Source organism: Photinus pyralis, unplaced genomic scaffold, assembly GCF_008802855.1.
Source record: "Photinus pyralis isolate 1611_PpyrPB1 unplaced genomic scaffold, Ppyr1.3 Ppyr1.4_LG7, whole genome shotgun sequence".
NCBI lineage: Eukaryota > Metazoa > Arthropoda > Insecta > Coleoptera > Lampyridae > Photinus > Photinus pyralis.
The window spans coordinates 35,974,385-35,997,405 of NW_022170738.1; the positions used below are offsets into that span (position 1 = coordinate 35,974,385).

At 34.8% G+C, this 23,021-nt stretch overlaps 1 protein-coding gene across 2 annotated transcripts in view; it reads right to left on the reverse strand.

The window, feature by feature from the left end:
* LOC116176736 (octopamine receptor beta-3R-like) overlaps nt 1–23,021 on the reverse strand; it is a 203,736-nt gene that overhangs the window by 175,230 nt on the left and 5,485 nt on the right. The gene's annotated exons all lie outside the window — the stretch shown is intronic.

Here is a 23,021-nt window from a genome sequence, read left to right on the forward strand (position 1 = left end):
CTTCGACCGCAATTCTAGTTGCCCATTTCAAGATGAGGACACTTAGTGCCGAGAATACGGGAACATTTCATCTGGTCAGAGAGTTCCAGAATCGAATTCAAATTCAACATTTCATTTAGACGGCAGCTAATCTGAAACGTGTTGTTTATTTGCATATGGCATATGGCAGTTTAAAAGGTCGTCTAACTAGTTTTCTAACTTACAGACTAACTCACAGTTTGTAAAATTCAAATTTCCTCAAAAACTGCTTCATTTACTGCTCCTCTTGACTGTTTAGTGGTTACGAAGGTACTCACGTTGAAAGTTTTAACCTTTATAATCACACCGTTTCGCCCAAACACATTGGCCTATGTTGGTATCTCTTCAAGCTTTCAGTTTCGAAGAATGTGCATGTGCAGTGGAAGTTTTGACTATTCACATAGAAATGTATCCTCGAGACCTATCACATTCCTTTCGCCAGTAGATATGAATTTGGGTATCTATGGGCCTAAATCTTGAAGCATTTATGGCTTCATAACACGATCGACTGGAATAGATAGAACGCGTATTTTTGGTGGTCTAATCATTTGCAATAACCATGAAATACAAATTGACTACGGAGGAGCTGGTACTATTGATATCCTCTTTTGAGAATTGAACTTGCCGTGCACAAGGCATATAATAGAAAATTAAAGTAATGGAGAAGGTATTAATTGAATTTCCTCGCAAATTTATTACGTCTTCGGCCTATTTAAATTTTCATTGGGATTATGTGGCGAATAGGGTATATTTTTCGCGAAAAGTGTGTTTCCTTATTTAGAGAATTATGGCAAAAAGGGTCTAAGTGCCTTCATAACTTTGCGTTAGGATTTAGAAGATAATAAGAAAGAATGTTGGATAAACCTAAAAGGGCATTAACAAAAAGGAGGTTTTAATTTAATATTGTCTGAAATACGCGTGCAATTACGCTTATTATAAAATATTTTACGTAGCGCGCACCTGATGCCTCACCCAGGGAACTACATAAAAAGTATTGTGCTGAGGCGTCTTAATTGGGTCATTAGGATACTCTGACTTACGCTTTTAGGCGTAGACATTTTAGGTGGTACTTATTTTAAAAGGTGTTATTTTTAGGAAAAATATTTAATAAAAATACCAATGTCATTTCGCAAAGTAAAGCGATTTCTGCTCCTTCTGAAAGGGGCACCAGCTGTTGCGAAAGGAAAACAAATTAGGGGAAACCGGTGGATTTTTATGCCTTTTGTTGTATACGCGAACTCAACACATAAGCAGAAGACGCTTATATTCGCCCTGTGTGTAGTTGAAGCAGTTACATAGCAAACCGAACAATAAGTCTATGGGATATGATTGATACCAAGGTGTGTTCCTTTTCGCTGCATGTAGAATCACTGTGAGATGCAATTTTAGTATAAGGGTCTGTTTTTTTATCAGTTTTTATTATAAAATATAGTCTATACATCGTGTCCGAGATGAGGAGGGCCACAATGGGCATTCTAGCTAGAAATAGTAAGATTCAAATTTGGTTAAATGGGAGAAAACTTGCGCAATAAAAGGTCTGGGACTTATCGATTTCACTATTTTCTTCTAGCGTTAATATTTGACCTCGAATAAAACCAAACACTTCTCCACAGCTCTTTAAGGTGCCTTTTTAATCCGACGTTTCGTCTTTGCGCAACTTAATTTTTTTAAATACGGCCCTGATACTGCGTTTACATATAGCTCTTTTTATTCTGAATACAATGATGTGTAGTAATTTATTATGCATTTCCGTTTAGTTTAGAGGTAATCATATGTTTCATTTACAATAGTTCTTTATTTTCCCACTAGAGGTCGTGCAGATGTTTCCGTGGTTAATATTTTCTTTCGTTTGCTAACATTACTCCGCCAATGCTGACAAGAGTGTTTGAATCGACGGTCAGAAGATATTATATATTCACTCATTGGATTGCTATTAAGTAAGTAGATGATAAACTGTTAATTATTGTACAGGTCCGTAATAAGAACTTTCTTATTTAATCCAGGAAAAAAGGCTAAACTACCATTAAACCATAAAGTGCCATAAATATCAGTAAATACTGAATAAAAAGGGTTTTAAGAATATTGTATCGGAATATCCGGACCGTATTTAAAAAAATGGACTTTATTGTTACACAAAGACGAACCGTCGGATTAAAAAATTTACACCACCTAAGAGCGTTAAAAGTTTTTATGGAGAAGTCTCATTGACTGCTCCAGGTGAAATATTAATGCCAGAAAAAATAGTATCGAAAAAACGGATTTTTTTCATAATATCTCAAAAACCAAAAAATTATTCCTAAACGCTACTTTTCTCGAGAATGCTCAAAGTGGCCCTCCTTTTCTAGGACACAGTGTATAGGCTATATTCAGTAAACATGCGAAATGAAAGAGATGTGGATCCTAATTACCTACCTAAATCCTTCGCACTTGTTACAAGAAAAAATCTGGCATAATAAATAAAACTTTAATCAGTGCAATCATTATTTGCAACTTTTATCTTTTCGATCGTGCAAAAAAATAGTGCAAGAATCTCTAACCAAAATGGTCCAGAGTGATCGTCTTTAACCGATAGACTGCTACTCATATACTAGATATAGTATTTTACGAAAGTACCTTAAGTACCTATGAATGTTATTTTGTTACGAGTTTTCCAGTTTTCCTTATAATGCAGTTATATACTCCAGTCTCCTTTCCTCCAATATTGTCATTAAATCCAATCTCCGTTTGGCACTCAGATACAAATTTAGTTGCAGCTTGTTTCCGCTCTGCCATTGGATATTCCTTCCCGAAATACTCGAACGCGTCGTTTTGGATCCATTCATAAAGGGCATCGTTGTTTATTTCTCCATCTTCATTGACAATCCTCCTTTCCGTCATCCAGCATTTCAAGTACTCGCCAATCAACTTGTCATCGTTTACGATATAGAGAGAAGTAGCTTGGAACCAGCTATCAAATAGACTTCTGGGTACGTTTAATTTTTCGCTACACGTGATGTCGCTGGAGTCAAACAAGGCGCACTATGAAATCATTTTTCAATAATATTGGAAGCAAAACCCGTAACTTACCTTAGCTGACTGGACGAAAAGTGCAAAAATGATTACAAAGCGTTCGTGGTTCATGGCTGTTTGATTAATTTTACTTCGCATCGCGAAATCTTATAGTCCGACGGCCTTATTAATGTAAATTATATGGAACAAATTTATTGCCTAATTAGAGTCTTGCGTTAATAAACACAGATGTCAATGACCAAGGACAACGTGGAATCCATTGTGTCTCCTGCCCTCGAAAAGTTCCGTAAGGTAAGTAGCAACGTGCTGGACGCATTTACATTTTTATTGCAGGCATAAAAGTGTACTGTCGCAATCACGTTTATTATTTGTAATTGTTATTAGAAATGAAAAATTATCCAAAGTCCTCACCTGGATGTTGCTCACTTAAACCCAAACTCTCTAGGTATCTAGTATCGGTTCCCGAAAGTTAAATCACATTCATCACATTGATGAAGTACACCAACGACCTTTAATTCCATTCGAATGATCCTTAGAGCATGCTACAAATTTAAAGAAAAATGCACTCCATCTAATCAAATTACTTACAAACTTCCAGGGACTCTTCTGCAGTTCATTTTGGGCGATTACGAGAAAATCAATGAATACAAACATGAAAGAAAGAACAATCGTTGCTATATTTTCTCTCTTTTTACAGTTGAAAAAATGACACACAAACTAAATAATTCTTATACGAAAACACTGGACCTCAATTTTTGAGTTCAGTGTTGAACTAATAAATGTATTCTGTTGAGACAATATTTTGTAATTTTCATTTGATCATTAATGAGATCTGTGGAAGAAAAATGTATTGAATCCTTTCCTATTCTTAACCTATTTTTACCTGAGCTAGCCTGGGAACTTTAGTACGAAATATCGATCCCTATGTACTACAATAAAAGAAGAAGACGAAGAAAATTCTAAGAGGGACATCGACATCGAACCACATCACGAACCTGAGAAGATTAGCAACCCCTTTGTAGTGCTTACCCTTCGATAAGGCATTAAAGTAGAGATACAATTGCGGTAGTTAGGCTCTTAAAAGTATTTCAACACGTTGGCTGCAAAGATTTACAGAATTTGCTACGAAAGACCGTAACGCTATTCTTCGGAAACGAGTTTGTAGGGTGCAATTTGGCGGGTGCGAATTATATGGGAGCTCAATGTTTAGGTACCGAAATGTCTAGGGCCTGGCAACTGGCAACGAAATGTACCGGTACGAATTATCCGGGAGCGACGTTTTGGGGTGCAAATTTTTTATATTGATATTGAAACTCTCGGTATCACTTCCGGTTAACGGGTTAACAGAGTTGATTTGTTTTATTTGAGTTTGAATTTCAGTGTTATTTTTCTTTTTAGAAATTCTGTTAGATGCGTATTTTTTTCGTTTTAATTTCATCGCTTTCAAATTGTTTAATTTAGATAGGGTGTTGTAACTACGTTAAGACACATCTGGTCAAATTTGCGTACCATATAAAAGGTTACATCTGATCGTTTATTAGGCGAAATGCACGTGTACTAGCGCTGATAATCAGGACACATGTGTCTTGGAGAAGTGGAGACGTTTGCCGCATTCCGTTGTGATTGGCGATTTATTTCAACATCCTTAAAGAAAGATATTACGATGTGATGGAAGTGGTATTTCTTTAAATACTGGAGACAACAAGAAAATGCTACTGCTAGTTATGCGAAGGTTAAAGAGTGTGTACATTTGTTCATGCTAAATTCTCGGAAACTCAAGTCTATTTATTTAATTTAATATAATTATCCATGTATATTATTACAAATTTGTATAGAAGCAAGTTAACTAAAGGTTATGCGAGAAGTTTAACCCGTGTTCCGATTACAGAAAGAGTTTTGGTGAGTTTAAAAGGCAAGCACTGCGAGCAGTATTCGTGCAAAGCGAGGCCTTTTATTGAGGTTCTCTTCTTATTAAAAGTTAAAAGATTCTACCGTCTAAACAGCCACCGAAGAAAAGAAAAGCTCTAAGTAATTTCAATTGTCGACCGACTGGTGCCGTCCAAACAAGCTTTGTAAGCCTTTCTTCAGTATGTGTTTCGGGACACAATTTTGTCATTGTCAATCAAAGAATTGTGTATCTATTTGAATCCATTGTGCGACACAGATAAAGTTTTCATGTCAGATTTTCGTGCCCCGCCAGATGTTTTGTGCAACTATGCGCCCATTTTTCGCTGTAAGATCTACCAGCTTTGATGAACGCCCGGTACATGATTGCACGATATCAAGACGTGATATAAATCTGGGCACTTCGTTACGAGAAACTAGAACTTCTGGATCTATGCAGTTTTTTAGTAAGAGAAGGTAACAGTAATTTATTTGATGCCCAGCGCCGTGCTTTAGCCGCTGATACGCAAATCCAGATGTCTCTGATTTTTAGGACGTCGAGTAGGCCGGCCGACTGGGAAATCCGACTTATATTATTTCTACATTTTTTAAGAATTGTATATAAGGTAACAGCATGATTTAGGGGGATATTTCGACATTTCGTCGTTTTGCATTTCACTGCCGTTGGTCTCAAAGGTAAGCGCTTAATATTTTCATCCCGAGCATGTTACGACGCTTGTTAATTAGAAGGGAGACGTGTGAATCCGAGTGAATACGAGTTATTTGAGTAGGCGTTATACGGTTATTGTTATTAAATTTTCGAGTAATTCCAATGGAATGATTCGCCATTTCATAAATTACTTGGTCATCATTCTAATATGCATGCACAATTATTTGTTGCACAGTGTAATATTAATTTTATTGCTGGTTTTTTCTTGGTCGGTTCTTTTTTTCAGCCTATTTTTACTCGGTGAGCTACATTTACAAACCTGGATTCTTGCAACGTAATTTATTTCGATTACTTTTGCACTCGTTTTATGTCTGTATAGGCACCTTATTTGATCCTCACTTAGACCAAAGAATTCAATTACTAGTTACTCTTTGCGTAGATGATGAATTTTGAGTTTGATTAGTTGGTTGTATAAATTCAAGGGTTGGTAATATGTTCATGTTCTGTTTAACGTGTGTGTAAGCCCTTCAATTATAGTACTAAGGCACCAGGTCAATCGTGAGTGATTGTAATTAAACTTTTCTAGCATGAAAAGTTAATTAAGTTGTCTGGCATATTACTTTCAGCAGTACATCTCTTTATGCTTGATTAGAGTTCCGGAAGAATCTACGCCGTTCATTAAGTTTAATTCAAAAAGTTTAGGCGAGCGTTTGCCGATGAGCTTTAAACTTTTCGTGGCGCGTTGGTGACAAACTGTAAAGCACGTTTACAAAATAGGTCGACCAACAAAGAGCGCAGTTAAATTGTGGAATTAAAACAACAAATAAAACTTCAGTCGTCGCAAATCATGACAAGTTAAGAAAATAAAGCGTAACTTTCTATTTCAACCTGATGTAGGCCGTAGATTACAAAGAAAAACTTAGGAATTAAATTTGTTCGTAAAATTGCGTCTTCTAATTGTGACAGTTTTTACATTTAAGAGGGCTACGTGGGGGTGTGGGATTTATATGCACATAATTCTATTTCACTGGAAAAGTTAGAAAAGGGGGATTGTCATTTGCTGAATTTGCCTATTTTAATTTTATAAGGATCTGAGATCTCACATCGAAACGCTATCCTCCCTTATTTGTCTAGTGTGAGGGATTTAGGCTTATAGATATTATAACCTAACTCACAGGTTGTCAAACAGCGCCTCTCCACTTATTAGCCTCACACCCTTCTATTGAATTACTAAGCATCAACTCGTGGAACTATAATTAGGGTAAGTTTGGCAACGTTGCCTTATTCTGACGCATATTTGTGTCGCGAATTAAAGAGAAAATTTAAGTAGTGATTCAGCATTGTGTGCTCTAAGTATGTACCTATACACTATTTCTACTTCTATCCAATCAATAACTTGAACGTGAAGAGATTTTTGTATTTCGACTGGTACAGCTTGTGACCAAAGTTACGTAGCATTTGATTTGGACAGCGTTTTAATCAGGGGAAGTTTTAGACATTCCAAACTGGAGGTTGCGGATAGCATGAAACTCAATAAAATGAAGACGCATCTAGAAACACCCTTTGAAGGGTAAATGAGTTTTTTGTTCACGTGGTGAACATGAATTTGTTATGGTTAGATTGAACGTAAATAGTGTTGGGAACGTTGGGGTTTAATTTTTTAAGATTCTTGTCACGTGTGTTTACAAATTCGGTGAATTTAGAGTTTCGTGTAATTTGGGCAAACCGAGAGTTTTTGTGAAAATAAATACAATGAAATTTTGTCTGTAAATAAAGTTTTGTGGCCCCTTGAAAATATTTTCAGTGGCGAAATAGTGGAATGGGGGTGGGGTTAAGTAAAATTCTGCGTAACATTTTGTATTTTTGATCATACTGGGGAAACAGGTGGTTTACACAACATAATATACTTCAGAACCGTTACCAGCTGATTCATAAAATTGCCGTGGATCTTTTCCAGAGTGAAATATCCATTTCAGATGTAAGAATCATTTGTTATTAATGTCTTCTACATAATATATCCATGTCGTTTCAAAGCCTTTGTAATAAAGTTCAACGCCCAGCTGCAGAACTTTCGTCTCACTTGTTTCCAACTTCCAACCCTAAAGGTCCATTGTAGATAGCATTCAAATGTGCGTACACTAAATATACATTTCCCTTATTTTCGGACTGTCCCCACAAAGACGTTTATCTGAAACCTTAAACATCTTCATTAATATTAAATGCTCCTTGCAACAATGTTTCTACCTTTATAACTAAGTGCAAAAAAAAAACGTTTTCTTGAAATATATCAAAATAAGTAATCTGACGTTTTTGATAAAAATTTGTTTTTTCGTCCGCGTCTTGTAATATTGTTTCGCCAATTAAGCTCTTTGTATACTTTCGTCTGGCGTTTATACAAATTAGGATAAGTTCCCTTGTAATCCTTATTTATTATTCTCGTTCCGGGTGCGCTTGATACGCGTCTAAGCCGTGGTATCCCAATTTCTGAAAGACGGGAATTAGTGACGTTTAATTGTCCCCATGTGAAGGTGGCGATTAAACCGCAAGTTTATGACTCGAACGGATGGGCCTTTGTGAGGATAAATTTTAATCGTAGCGAAATAGCACGCGAGTCATTGTTTTAGTCGTGCATTAAAGTAAGGGATATTATTACGGGAGGCATGATACCAACTGTCGCTATAATTCACATGGTCGTTATTTAGTCTTTAGAATTTCATACCATTTATTGCGATTGTTTAACCTGTCAGGTCTTTGCGAGGCACGATAAATTTTAGCTTCCCGAGCTTCCTTCGAAATCGATTATTCATTCCTCCCTTGCTTCACAATTAAAAGAAAAACCACTGTTGATGGAAGTATTGGCGATTAGCATTGTTCCCTTTTGTACGTGCTTTTCTTATCTGATTAGAAGGCTGTCAAAGATTACGCTTGAGGGCATGACGTCCAGGTAACGGGATAACACCTTAGAACAAGGAAATTCATCATGTAACGCGCCAAGCAGAAAATTGTAATGTATTTTTAGCTGGCATTGTCAACCGCTTGAGGCTGTCGGAACTTTGTAAGAGCTGTTTGCAACTATTATATCCTGCAAAACCTTTATTCGAGAAATTCGGTACAGGCAGATAAATGTGTTCCGATCGTTAGCAAACAATAGAACTCCCTGGAGGCGGAAATAATATGGAGTGAATCCAATTACAAGTCATTCTATCGTGATAGGTACTACCCATGTTTACAACGTTTTTGCATAATATTTTCAAAAAATATTAAATAGTGGACACGCTTTAATTCTGTAAAATAACAACGCACATTATTTATTGTGGAACTGTAGTGATTAATTATTATTATTCACTGAACGCCACTTACAAACTAACCACGGCGAGAGTCAATTAGAAATTCCTGTCTACTTCAAATACTCTACATGTTTCAACTAAATAAGGCAGAAGAAGTGTACGATAGCTACAATTCAATTGAAGATTAATACTATAGCAATTACAATAATGTAGCGAGAATCCCAGACATCGGAGCGCCAGCATGCGCAACCACGTGGATTAAAGATTACTCACAGGCGACAATGAATGAATATACGGCAATTTTCCCTTTGCCATTTTTTATGTCACCCATACAATAATGTAAGCGTAACCTTAAAATTGGGTTGCTTCATTAGTAACACTACCAGAGATCATTGTATCACCGACGCAATTCGAATTTAAAATTTACGTATTCGTTGTAGTGTTGTAAATTCTGAATTAGTTGCTTTCTAATCAGCGTATTGATATTAATTCTAGAAACGTCTGCTTTTTGAACCACTGAATTTAATGGTTCGAGTGTTCGGACTTGTCCAGGAGGGAGGGGAAAAAGATCCGCACTTTGAGTACATAAAGAGCGCGAATTAAGTAAGAATAGAATAGAAAACTATTCATAAGTTATACGCTGGTCTCCTACGTACAATGTGTAGTCAATAAGATTTTACCACTTTTACCCCCGCTTTCACCAAGTCATTAGAATGAGTTGTGTAGTGAGTAGCGAACTGCAAATCCAACGTAAGTTACTAAGCACGGGCGAGATTCGTGGCGTTATTAGTATAACGCGCAACCACGTTATCCCTTCAAAAGCTGCTACAAAGCTCTTGGTAGAAAGTTCCCTCGTAAGTTCTCAGTGAATAAATAGCTTCTGTGGTTGTGCAAACAAGGACGCCGATATGCTTTAAAACCGTTGCGCTACGCATTTCATAAACAGTTATATAGAATGAACCACAGAAGCCGATTGCAACGTGTGGAAAAGGCTCTAAATTTAGAATTCTGTGTGAAGGTAAATCGCACATTAGGAATGGCGAATAAAAGTAGATTTTCTACGAGCTTTGAAGTAACTAAAACAACTACAAAGGTGATTTTCCCTGGTTTTAGCATGCAGAAATAATCCATTATAGTCTAAGATCCCACATAGGGTCAACCTTCGCCCATCTATGGAACGCCGTTTTACTTTTTAATGGCAACCGTATTTAAAAATTTAGAAGAATGAATTATGAACAAATAAAAATATCTTAGAGATATTTTTAATTAATTACAAATATCTTAGATATTTTTAATTGCACTTTTTGCTTCTAGGTTATTTAAATTATCTCTGAGATATTTTTAATTCGTGTATACATAAACGAGAAAAAATATAATTTCGGTTTTATCGATATCTTAGAGATATTTTTAAATAATTAAAAATATCTCATAGATATTTTAAATTCAAATTAGGAAGAAACCGTATTAACTTATTTAAAAATATCTAAGATATTTTTAAATCATTTTGTTGTCAAATTTTAGATATTAGTAAATGATCAATAATATCTTAGAGATATTTTTAATTGTGTCAATTCAATACTGTGTAACACGATTACAATAAATACGCTACATTGAAAAATATATAAGATATTTTTAATTGAATTAATATATTTTCCAATATCTAAGATATTGATAAATGCACGATTTAAAAATATCTTAGAGATATTTTAAAATAAGTTAAGCTTTGAGGATATCAATAAAGTGAGGTTTATTCTTTATATGAATTTAAAATATCTATGAGATATTTTTAATTATTTTTAATTATTTAAAAATATTTTTAATTATTTAAAAATATCTCTCAGATATCGATAAAAACGAAATTATTTTTTTTTCTCGTTTATGTATACACGAATTTAAAATATCTCAGAGATATTTTAAATAACCTAGATGAAAAAACTGCAATTAAAAATATCTAAGATATTTGTAATTATTTAAAAATATCTCTAAGATATTTTTATTTGTTTAAAATTTATTCTTCTAAATTCTTAAACTCGATTATCATTCAAAAGTAAAACGACTTTTCATATTAAAATGCCTAATTTTTATTTATAATATCTTAGATATTTTAAAATACACCTCATTTGAAAATATCTTAGATATTTATAAATGTTATTTCAAATATCTAAGATATAGGAAATTGGCGCCACCTAGTGAGAAGTTCGGTTTTAATTATATTAAGACATCTGGCAACATTGTAATTAGTTTGTTTTCTAACCTCTGTGAAGTTTTCATTTCTGATTATTAATTTACGTGTATTGATTGGTGGTCATATATCTATAGGTATATGTTTGTTATCGTTTCTGCGTGTGATCAACGGCTCGTTTTAGGTTTTACTTAAAACTTAAATATGGATGTAGGGGATGTTTTGAGTCGTCTCAGAAGAACAATAGCAAGTGCTTGTAGATTATATGAAACTACAAAACAATTCCCACATTCACATTTGCACTTTGCATTAGGAAACCTCAGAAGGATCCGTAGTAACATTTGTGATACTACATTTAATGCATTAAATTCATCAATTAATGCTTTATTAGAGCTTCCACAAGAAGTATTAGTTGGTGCAGATTATCATGCAGTGTTAACCACACTTTTCGCATTTCACCTTTATTTAAGGAAACTAAAAGAATATAAATTTTGATTTATAATGTATCAGTGCTGAATTTAACTAACCTATGGAATGTACATTTTTTATTGATCACAGGAAATTTTCTGTTGTTTTTACAACCATTTACAGCACAACTTGCCATTGCTAGTATCTAATCTAATATATACCAAAACGATTCTCAAAAAATGTTTAATCACTATTTACAATTAAATGACACTAAAACGTTCTTGCACCGTTAACGGGATCTTGTAAAAATGTACAGAAAATGAGAAATACTGAGTACAACACTCAAGCAAAAATAACACGCACAAAAAGTCATAAGTTTCTATAAACCAATAATAAAAATAACAGAATTGGCACAATTTCCACCAAAACAAACAATAACACACATCAGCTGATCGACGTACCCAATACAAGAAATTTGCGAGGTTGTCAAACTTATTTTATAACTATTTCGTAAACGTTGCTGCTAGATGGCGGTAATTTACAATATCTTAGATATTTTTAAATAAACTTTAATTTAAAATATCTAAGATATTTTTAATTGAGTCTATATATATTTGAATATCTAAGATATTGATAAATACACAATTTAAAAATATCTTAGAGATATTTTTAAATAAGTTAATGAGGTTTCTTCCTTATTTGAATTAAAAATATCTATGAGATATTTTTAATTATTTAAAAATATCTCTAAGATATCGATAAAACCGAAATTATATTTTTTCCCGTTTATGTATACACGAATTAAAAATATCTCAGAGATTATTTAAATAACCTTGAAGCAAAAAGTGCAATTAAAAATATCTAAGATATTTGTAATTAATTAAAAATATCTCTAAGATATTTTTATTTGTTCATAATTCATTCTTCTAAATTCTTAAATACGGTTGCCATTAAAAAGTAAAACGGCGTTCCATACCCATCTGTTTAGCGAGTGAAATACATTTTTTAGCAATCTTAATATGTAAACAAACATATTGGAAATGGGTTGCCTGAAAAAATCAAGAGTCAAGAGTACCCTTAAGTTAAATTAATGTTATTAATATTTCGGTTTACTTCTCAGCTATCCTTCTCTTTCTCACGGAACAATACACCTGTTTCTCTCTCGCGGGCTACTTAGAATTGCGACTGTTCCGTGATAGAAAAGGACACAGAGTAACAACTGATCGTGGTGTACGCATCGATGTAAGAGATAACGCGATGTGATAGAAGCAGACAGAAATATTAATTATATTAATTTAAATTAAGGGTACTCTTGACTCTTGATTTTTTCAGGCAACCCATTTCCAACAGAATTTACGTTACTTTCAGGGGAGACAAAAATGCCACACCGCTTATGTCTGTACCAGGAGAGGACTAGACTGTGGATTCCACCATACACAGGGTGATGACTTGCGTAACGCATAATAGGGATTTCAATGTAAAAATGAGATTATTGGCTCCCCAAATTATTTTAGAGCAAAAATGTATTAAGGTGTTTTGTAGAAAAAAAAACTTTTTACGTCAATCAAGCGTATTAGTTTTCAATGTTTTTCATAATAAAGACGGAAAATTGGAAAACTAAAACCCCCATCTATTTCAATAATCTGTGATGCCATGGGATTTTATAATACAAAAACTACGCCAATATCCGTCATGCCATGGAATGTCTTCTATAAAATAAATCAAATTCTATCAAAAAGTATTATATTAGAACAGCGAATTCGACATAAAAAAAACCAAATTACTAAAAACTGTTTTCTAATATAACAATTTACAATAAATGTTCGAATAAGTCACCATTAACTGCAAGACAGTAACCAAGTAGATCATAAAATCAATTTCGAACTGCTGCTAATTGATAACTGCATATCTTTTTGTTGTAGAAAATTCCATGGCATCGCAGATTATTGAAAAAGATGCGGGTTTTATTTTTCCAATTTTCCGCCTTTATATGAAAACAATTGAAAACTAATACGGTTGATTGGCGTAAAAAAATTTTTCTACAAAAAACTTTAATACATTTTTGCTCTAAAATAATTTGTGGAGCCAATAATCGCATGTTATGAATTTTACATTGCAATCCACCCTGTATAGTTGACAACTAGGACAGAAAGAGACGTTCCCCTAGATGTGCAATCGGTCGCATTAAGGGCAGAAGGTATATACTCCCACAACTTATAAGGAATCCTGGCTCCGCCATGGGAACATTTTTAATAAATAACCTTAGTTCAAATGACATTTCTCCTACAACTTTAACCCTACTGAACTAATGGAGGAGTTCATTAACCAAATTATAAGGAATCCCTTTAGTCTCAGTTCTCACTCGCGTTAGAATTCTCGTTTCAGGAATTTAGTAGAGTGCTCGTTGCAAAGAAAGTCGTCTAGAAATGACTTCCGTGGGGGTTTTGGTGTCACAAGCTGAAATTCACAAAAAATGAAAGGTCATCATGTACTGATTCTAAATGTCAAGGCCGTCCAAAATCGGTCCATGCATTAGGGCACAAAACGCGAAAAACGAGTTAAGCACATGTACGGAAAGACGAAAAAATAACGAATTTTTTGGTATATAAATCAAAATTTTCTTTGTACAGTGAAAGTAATAATAAATTATCAAACGTTTCCAATTACAGTGGGTCTTACGGAAGAATTAAACTTCAAACGCGATTATCTCAGTTCGATATCCCTAAAAATTTGACAAATTTTGAGCAACTTTTGCGTTTACATCGTATTATTTAATAAACGGAAGCCTAAATCAAAAAGTTTTACTCTTAAAAAAAGTTTCGCTCATCGTTTATCTTTACATTGCACTGAGAATTATAATTTTATGTGCAATAGTAACCAAAATATGTAATTAAAAGTAAAACAACGAACTTTTTACTCACTTACAAACGAAGCGCTTTCGCTCCGGTGAATACAATCCATCTCTACATTTCCCGTAGCTCCATTTCGCTCTTACTCATAGGTACGTTCTCGACACGGGTATACCAAAGCTTTGCCAATATAATTGATGTAGATACAGAACATCGCCTTATACTTACAACCCCAGGTAACTTTTTAAATGTGTCATACTAAATGATATGCACTTAATAACAAAACAATAATACCCTAAACTAACACGTAGCAGTAATGTGATTTCTTTTCCTAGGTAAGTGCATTAAAAGAATGACAAATAGAAAAAATTTGATTCCATTTATTTACAACCTTTTCGTCAACTGAGCATTCAGAATCGCCGTGCTCTTAGATGTGATGTCAGTAGAATTTTGCACGATCTTTGGACCATGCTGGAGCATAACTTACCCTTTATACATTCAGTGAGAATTTAGAACAGTTAAATTGTTAGGAATTGGCCGCAATGTGATGAAAATGGGCAAAAGTTGCCACCAACAGAATACTCACTGTTTAAGGGTGTGTTTTTAAATCAAAATATGGCACCCTGTCCAAAATTGCCCCCCACAATGAATAGTACTTATATTAGTAGAAAAAAGGGTGCCATATTTTGATTTAAAAACACACCCTTAAACAGTGAGTATTCTGTTGGTGGCAACTTTTGCCCATTTTCATCACATTGCGGCCAATTCCTAACAATTTAACTGTTCTAAATTCTCACTGAATGTATAAAGGGTAAGTTATGCTCCAGCATGGTCCAAAGATCGTGCAAAATTCTACTGACATCACATCTAAGAGCACGGCGATTCTGAATGCTCAGTTGACGAAAAGGTTGTAAATAAATGGAATCAAATTTTTTCTATTTGTCATTCTTTTAATGCACTTACCTAGGAAAAGAAATCACATTACTGCTACGTGTTAGTTTAGGGTATTATTGTTTTGTTATTAAGTGCATATCATTTAGTATGACACATTTAAAAAGTTACCTGGGGTTGTAAGTATAAGGCGATGTTCTGTATCTACAATTTTTTTTATGTTTCTTAAAATTATGGTTTGGTCTCTTTTTGAGTTTCACATTCATTGATTTATGTAATTAATAATTATCTGTATCAATTATATTGGCAAAGCTTTGGTATACCCGTGTCGAGAACGTACCTATGAGTAAGAGCGAAATGGAGCTACGGGAAATGTAGAGATGGATTGTATTCACCGGAGCGAAAGCGCTTCGTTTGTAAGTGAGTAAAAAGTTCGTTGTTTTACTTTTAATTACATATTTTGGTTACTATTGCACATAAAATTATAATTCTCAGTGCAATGTAAAGATAAACGATGAGCGAAACTTTTTTTAAGAGTAAAACTTTTTGATATAGGCTTCCGTTTATTAAATAATACGATGTAAACGCAAAAGTTGCTCAAAATTTGTCAAATTTTTAGGGATATCGAACTGAGATAATCGCGTTTGAAGTTTAATTCTTCCGTAAAACCCAATGTAATTGGAAACGTTTGATAATTTATTATTACTTTCACTGTACAAAGAAAATTTTGATTTATATACAAAAAAATTCGTTATTTTTTCTTCTTTCCGTACATGTGCTTAACTCGTTTTTTGCGTTTTGTGCCCTAATGCATGGTCCGATTTTGGACGGCCTTGACATTTAGAATCAGTATATGATGACCTTTCATTTTTTGTGAATTTCAGCTTGTGACACCAAAACCCCCACGGAAGTCATAATTTCTGCCACGGAGCACTCTACTAATTATCCGAATTAAAAACTTGTCCGGACGGAGTTTTATTGAATTTTACTAGTCATTTGAATTTGAAATCTCTTATGCGTTGGCCTAAAAGGAATACTTTCGCAGGGATCGGCGTAAATACTCTACTCCTTCGTAGTCAAACTACGAATCTCTTTAAAAATAACGTTACCCTACACCACGCACTTACCACACAATTTTTTTACCGCTTGATTATTAGCAAATTAGTGACAAGACCTCACGCGGATCGACCCGCAATGCCTTAAAAAAATCTCTCCAGATTAATCCCTAGCCGCCGTTTCTGAATTTACGCAAGCTACGTTAAAATGGCGCCTAGTAATTAAATGAATCTTTTTTAAGGGCAAGTCCCCGACCCCCACCCCCACATCTAATGCGCGATTGTTACCAAACAATAGCAGGCCCGGATATTCCTTACTATCTACTTCGTGTGGGTGATATAGAACCACGATATCGTAATCTACATATAAAGCGAATCAATGAAAATGTATGATCGATCTCTAGGTCACTTTATTCAGAATAACACTACGAGATCTGCTATTTACTAGGATGTCAAATGGACTTTCTCTTTATTTTAATAGTAATTGTAAACAAATTAAGATTAATTAATTAGAATTAAATTAATTATATTAAAATATTATTCATTATTGAAATTTAAGGATACAAACTGATGTGATGATGTGAATAAAGAACCATAATTTCTTAAACTTGCCCTACGAGACGGTTGTACAGTCTTACTATATTTAACGCTATAATGTAAGCATGATGCACAACTTCCAATTTAATTAAAATGAATGTGCTATAATCACAAAACGAATTATTTCAACAAATTAAAGGAAAACACATTTGTACAAATAGACACATATGAAACATATTAGATTATTACCATCAACAAAATTATATTTTGTCAGTATCAATTACCAGCTCGTTATCTACCATTCAATATTTTTTCTAGCGAACAATAAATGCTTGTAGAGAATCGCCCTCAATAAAACTGAAGGCCGATATTTAGCGAAAAATAACAGCCGAATAAACACGTCCGTAAATTTACGATTCTGTAAAAAAAGTCCGTTAATAAATTCATTGTTCGTTTTTCGAATGGAAGAGAACAATCAAGTAAAAAATACCCTAATCAGTTTTGCATGAGTTAATATTGTATGTATAGCCGTTCAGTACGTATTTCACGTTTCATTCGACTAGTTCAATAAACGTAGCAGTTAAACTCATAGCAAAAATTAATAAATCCTTTCTCAATTACGCTCATTTTAATGGAAGATTATGAGGGTTTTATTTCCCTAAGCTAGGTGGTACGTTGCACACTGAAATTGAAACATTTGAACCGAGCTTCATTTGAATTTCCCGCACATTACGGTTATGTTTTGCTATATCCAGTGATTGGAGCTTCTCTCTGGAGAGTTTTAAGATTCTGAAAGGTTCACTACAAAATCTTCGGCATCTGTTCACTATCCTCTTGAGTTACTTAGATTTAAAGTTTTTCATGTTATTTCTGGAAGTTTTTTTTCCAAATTCTAGTGTAACCTTTCAAAAATTACCTTGAGATTCCCCTAGATTCTTCAATCATCCAAATTGATTCCTAAAAATTTCTTTTGGAATTATTTTTTGTTTGTGCACCGCAATTTTACAAAAACAAAATCTGCTTAAACAATAAAACAAAAACTAGCTTAAAGATTTTTAATTGTAATTGGCAGTTGCCTCCTTTCGAAAAGGGAAACCTACTCCCCTTTCCCTTATTATTGTTGGTATTAAAAGCGAAATTTAATACTTTTTCTGCTATATTGCATTAATTATATAAATTCTATTATAGGAGGTAGATGGAGGAATGTAGTCCTTAGACCGGGCCACTCGTTTAAATAATAAATTTAGGTTCGTGAAGAACTGATCGAAATCCAGAAAATATTACAATGGACCGTCCACATTAGATATTCAGGTAAATATTTGTTTCAGACTGTTTCTCCAATGTTCTTAAAAATGTTCCACAACTGACCCCAAAAGGTTTAAAAGGATCTCTCGGAGTCTCTCCATAGTTAAGGGCTCAACAGGTTCTTCATTAAATCGTATGTTTGTCCATCCATCTGTACGTCGGTCTATGCTCACAATAACTTGGAATATAGGTTTCTCTTGGTCCAAGAAAGAACCCTATTCAATTTACGGTAAAAAAAAGTCCCCAAAGTTACAGGGCCAACTTCATATAAAAAGCAAAAGTCTCTTCGATAGTACGTTCATCGCTTAATTCGTCAACATATTGAACGATTTCAAATATTTATGTCTTTTTCCTCGTGGCTGTTCCAAATATGATAAGAACTCTGTAAATTTATGCTTGATGTACACTTAGGTTACATTTCATTGAACCAACGTAAATTACCTCTCGGAATACAATATTTTCGGCACAAAACTCCGTTAAATGGTTATTTAATTATACATTTCGGGGACGGCTGCACGTTTATACTGTTGCGAAATGGGAGACATCTGACGATAAAACAAGTAGGGGCGAACAGCTCTCAAAAGCTTCAAATCTAGAAAACGATTTTACAAATTGCGAATACGCGCCCTACGAAAATTTGAGCTTCAAATAAAACGAAAATACTAGATTAGAAGTCACATTGCCGAACAACGTGCGAAAGTGAATAACAAAAATGTTATTTTATTTTGGGAGTACGCCGAATAAATTTTTTCCAACCTTTTTATGTGGAAGATAACAAAAATAGAATAAAATTTACAGTGCGAGATTATTTCTTCGTGGAAGGTTTACGGGTTCATTTATTATGAAGAATGATCGCAGTTTACGTGGGGCTCATATAAGGATACGAATGATGATAAAATGTTATCCTCATGTAACATAATATTCCGCTTTTGCGTGCCGGGGTTACTTCAAGACAATGTTTTCGCGTTGAACAAAGGCGAAAATCTACATTAACGGTTATGGCGTGTTCATTCAAAAGGCATCTTCGATGATTGGAAAGCACTCGATCACTGCAGCTCCATTGGAAATTTCAATTTCAGTGGAATTTTTCATTATACACGCTTGCTTCATGCTTGTTTTGCTATTGGTGGTTTTTTTTATTATTGTAGTCTGTTGGAACCTTTCATGAAAATTTATCACTCTTCGGTCGTTCGAATGTCCAATTTTTCATGCCATATTCCACAGAGCCGTACGTATGTACTTGGTGTAGAAATATATATTAAACTACGAACTAACGAACTAACAAATTTAACGACTTTAATTTTCGTGTACTCGCAATTTTTCCATAATTCTAAATTAATTCTGTACATGTAGAAGTGGTGTATTAGCTTTAGTTTCTGCATGGAAAAATGCGATAGCTGCATGTCTGTCTGTTCTTAAAGTTTGTTCATTGGCATTGAAGACTTGGACCAGTACTGTAATTTTCATCGACAATTGCTGGTTCTTCTATGATAACTCCCCTTATAATTATATTAGAGGGGTGTACAATTTTTATGTAATCAACGAAGAGAAGTTACCTTTGATTTCTTTTAGGGTTCAAGTTTGAGTTCAAGTTCAAGTTCCGGGTATGTTTTACGTTCCTACTATAATTCTCGTTGGAAGTACAAGTTTTGTAACCTTGGATTAAATTCACCGTTGCCGGCGAGTGCCGGCGTCCTTGGGTTTCTTCCAGATCTGCTTATAACAAGCGGCCACTTTTCTGTGATATAGGTCACCAGGCCATGAAGGAGATTTAATATCAAGGATGCATCCTCATAAGAGACAACTTCCGTAACTCTTTAGCGTCTTAGTTAATACGCCCCTATATGCGATTACATTTTAATAATTTGTAAACATTGGTACCTACTCAGTATATTTGCCATCACGGTTAAGTTATGGTCAAGTCGAATGTTGTTGGAGACCACCACTTCCATCTGGAGGGGGTTGGCCAATTTAAGTACCGTACCTGGTATAGAATCAGATCAACTCATTATATACCGAGCCTTGCGGCTTGGGAGGTTTTTCTTTTCCACTGTTTTCAGGTGGATGCGAGAACTGAGCCCACTTCTTGGCGTCAACTGCTAGCTTTATTCAAGATGAGAGTTGCCATTATCATAGATTCAGATTTTCCTTAATAATTTTTTTAAAACTTCAATCAACTAGATACACATTACATTTTTTTTTAAAGACGTTGAAACCTTAACTTGACACAAGTAGATACTGTACCACGTTAGATATCGTTGTTGGTACAAAAAACCTCGCTTCTTTGTTTATTCACACCAACAGAGAAATATTTTCCTGAATGACGACAAATTTTACACATTTTTTTAGTCATATTTATTCAACTGCGAAGGGCTATAACCTTTTTATGCTTACGAATTACCCAAACAAAGGTCAATCCCCTTATGTTCACTAACGCCGTTAAGTAAACTGAATTTTTTTCTACTAGATTTCTGGCGCGATTGATTAATTTATGCTTGGTTGAAACACGGTTGTTTTAATAATTGTTACTGATACGTCCATATTTCACAATAGTCTTTTCGTCCGATTGCACAATAATTCGATATTGTGATGTGATAAATGACACATTCAGTTAACTCGCTTGTAGGTATTACTTTATATAACTGGTAAATTAAATCTGCGAAGTTAATGCTCCTGCGACCAAAAAACCGAATTCTTCTCCCGGATTCATTTTCCCCAAAGCAAATTTCCCGAACTCTTTAGTCACACGAAAATGTAACACAAAAATCTATATACTTGAACTACACCGTAGATACTCAGTCGTACACACCCGCATTAAAATTTTAGTCTGTACTGTACGGTTAATGCTTTCACCACACATAAACACGGTGAACGCTTTCGTGTCCCGTAAACGAATCCTTTTACAATTTTACTAGAGATCACGCACTGGTCGCATCGGCAGTCCAAATACGAATCTTTTTCAAGTTTCATCACGCGGCACACTTGACGCTATCGTCATTCAAAACGCGAATATGAATAATATCTTGGTATAACACCGTAAAATAGCACTTACAAAATTGCGTCTTACTTATGAAAAACCTCCATTTTTAATAATTGATTCGTTTCCTTTGTGACTGCCCTACGAATAAATGAAAGTTATGGTAATAAATTCCACGTACCATCAAACTTCGTTGCATTTCTCACACTGCAGATATCATCTCATCACCTCATGCTTACTCTGCGGTTTTCGTCTTAAAAATCCAATTGAGTTAAACATTTTAGTTCTTATTACTTAGGCAATCTATCTCCAGACTTCCGGAACCTAATTAGAAAACAATACGCTATAGAAATCAAACGACGCAGAAAAGCCGATTCCACCCATTGATTACTTAATTTGTAGGCGTTCTTGAGAGGCGTTTTATTGGATGAGAAGGTGAGAATACGCTAATTTTAATTTATCTATATAAGGCAATATTCAATCCATTACAATTAGGGAAAGATTTCATTGGAGGGCTTGTTAAAATCGGTGTGAATAAGTTTTTAAAATTATTCAGCGATGGAGATAACTGATGATATTGCAGTAGATTTACCAGACCTGAAACGCTTATTTGGCCATACCTAACTATAAAAATAAACCCGTTTTCCGTTTTTCTGATTGATGATAGGCACTTAGTCAAGATGTCTCATATACCGCCAACAGCTTTAAACTGATATCACTAGGTTTAGTATGGTTAATACGAATAATACAAAAAATTCGAAACCTTCTGATGCTAGTTCGGGTTCCGTAGCTTCAACGTCATGTTCACCTGGGAATTGATTGCTAACCATTGGTTCTACGAATAGCGGCAGGTCCGATGCGTGATATCGGACGATCATAGTTCCGTCCAGTGGTCAACTCTTGCCTAGTGGGTGTGATAACCCATGTGCCGCGGTAGGGTCCATCTCGCTTCGGCACAAATTTGCGTTACCCAAGGCGTGCGTTTTTACTAAAACGCGGGTTTAAACGTAACAGACCGACGCTTTTCGTCAATCACGTCTTTTCAGCGATCTTGACTTTTTCGATGCTTCCTCAGATCGAGCGAATTCGTTTCGCTCCCCCCCATCCTGAAGACACTTGACATAGTTACCAAGAAGTTTGTCGACCTTTTCTCTCTGATCAGGAGTAAGATCCTCGCCTTCGTTGTGTCTTAGGTCCCACTCTATCTAGGGTACTTATTGCCAATACAAAATGGAATCTTTGCCGCGTGCTGTCACAAAAATACCAGTTGCTGCGAGGTAGATTACTCCAGCGTCTCGCAAAAGCTTAACACCGACAATTCGTTTTTTGAAGTAAAACGACGACCGTGGTTTGGAAGGATCTTCATTTTAACGGAACTCGTACCCGTAGCTCCCAAAACCTTTCGCTCTTGAAGCACACCATCCGAAAACGGCAATGAGGTCTTTTCCCGAAATTCGTCTCCCCTGTTCAACAACAAATGATAGATTCCCATTCCAACGATGTTATCTGAAGCACCGGAATTCGCCAATCTCACTCCCTCGTTTCTATAAATTATAAATTAGTCTTTTTAGCAACTGTAAGTCTGAACATTCTTGCACTCCAAGAGGAATTTGATCTGCAGCCTTCACCTCACCACTATAAATGTTATTTGTTGGTGACAGTTTTTTACAACACAATCTAGTTGAACTTCACCTAAAGTTTTCAATTTTTAAAGTTAGAGTCTCCATATGATATCAACGTAATATTACTCTTCTTAACTACGGAATTTGGTGCAACTTTCTTCAGAATGCTTAAAGGTAATGTGCTTACCTCTGCTCCAGTATCCAATTTAAAAACAACAGGTTGTCCATTAACTAGCACCTCTTTCGTCCACGGTCCACATTGTTTCGGAGTTCTGTTGTTCTGATTTCCTTCCAGACACTGAGCTTACGTAGAGCTCAAATTCGCTA